Below are 1,807 nucleotides of genomic sequence, written 5' to 3'. Positions count from 1 at the left end.
CCCCGGGCGACCCCCTGCCCGGGCCCACGCCAACGCCAGGGAGAGAAGGGGGGGAGCTGCAGCTGGCAGGGGGCTGCGAGGGGGCTGCTGGAGGAACGGCGCTGCTGCCCGCCAGCTTCTTCCCCCGCGGGACCTCCTGGGGCTGGGCATGGGGGCCCTGGGCTCGGCCGCTGCCACAGAGAGCCGTGGGGAGGTGTTTGTTCTGCCCACAGCTGCATCTCCTTGCAGTTTTCCCGAGCTCAGGTTCTTATTTCTGAAAACTTCAGTATTTTCTCCGATCTGCATCTCTAAGACAACCTCAGAACAACAGAGTCATTTCAGAATGAAACCTCTCTTGTCACTCGTGTAAAATCATCTGAGTTTGTATAAGGTGACCAATATTAAATATTCCAACCTGTAAAGCAAATCAAATACATCTATTTCCAACATGTTTCTCTGCGTACAGAAAACAGGCCACTTTGTTTATGATCACGCCTGCTTTTTGGCCTTTGTCCGTGGAAAATCTCTGCTCATTTCTTACTTCTGCATCTTTTCCCTTCTGGCACCTCCTCGTCCCATCGCGTTCCCTCTGTTTCTAGTTTTTATATGTTCTTCATTAAACTGCTGTCCACGTGACTGCCTTTGCCTATTGCTTGCCTTGGCCTATTCAGGAGAAAAAGGCCTATGAAAATGAGCAGAGCTTGGATGATGGTCCTGTATCTCTGGGGGGTGGGATGCTGCCAACCGCTTCCTGATGAAAACAGGCTGCTTTGTTCCAGAAAATGAAAGAGACCCTGGAGCCAAGCAGGCTCCCGCCTGCTCTCGCTGCCCTGCCGTGCTCTGCGGCCACCGGCGCTGCCCGGGGCAAGGCGGGCTGTGTTTCATGGGGAGGGTAGGATGGGCTCCCCACCAGCCAGAATAAATCCAGGGGCACTTGAGAGCCCCAACAGCTGTGAGGCTGCTGGAAGCAGAGCCACAGGCTGGGAACGGGCGGAAAGGCCGGGTTCTCCTCCTTGTCCTTATTCAGTAATGCCTGATGCCGAGCAGCCACGTAGGGCTGCTGGCCTTGCAGCTTCTGGGTTGGATCATACCCGTGCTGGAGGCTCCGTGTGTGTGGCAAACTCTGTCCTGAGCCGGTTCCTCCAGCTCTGTCTGCCCAGGGGGATCTCTGGCAGCCAGCAAGACAGTGGCTCTGTGCTGCAGACAGCCCACGGTGGGACGGTGACCCAGCCCCAGCTGGAGGAGCCCTTTGGTGCCATTTTGGAATCATAGGATGGTTAGAGTTGGAAGGCATCTTAAAGATCATTTCGTTCCAACCCCCCTGGCGTGGGCAGGGACACTTTCTGCTAGGAGATGTTGCTCAAAACCCCATCCAACCTGGCCTTGAACACTTCCAGGGATGGGGCATCCGCAACTTCCCTGGGCAACCTGTTCCAGTGCCTCCCCACCCTCAGAGTAAAGAATTTCTTCCTAATATCTCCTCTAAATCTACCCTCTTTCAGTTTAAAACCATTACCCCTCATCCTATCACTGCGCTCCCTAATAGACAGTCCCTCCCCATCTTTCCTGCAGGTCCCCTTTAGCTACTGGGAGGCCGCTGTAAGGTCTCCCCAGAGCCTTCTCTTCTCCAGGCTGAACAACCCCAACTCTCTCAACCTCAGGAGGGGCGCTCCAGCCCTCCCATCATCTTCATGGCCCTCCTCTGGACTCGCTCCAACAGGTCCATGTCCATCTTCCGCGGGGAGACCACCGTGCCCGGTACCGGGCCACCGGGCTTCCTCGGAGGGTGTCGCCTCCCTGTCCCGCTTCCCTGCGGAGCGGGGGGGGG

Source organism: Charadrius vociferus, unplaced genomic scaffold (assembly GCF_000708025.1).
Source record: "Charadrius vociferus isolate BGI_N301 unplaced genomic scaffold, ASM70802v2 scaffold1020, whole genome shotgun sequence".
Taxonomy (NCBI): Eukaryota; Metazoa; Chordata; class Aves; order Charadriiformes; family Charadriidae; genus Charadrius; species Charadrius vociferus.
This window is presented reverse-complemented; position numbering follows the sequence as displayed.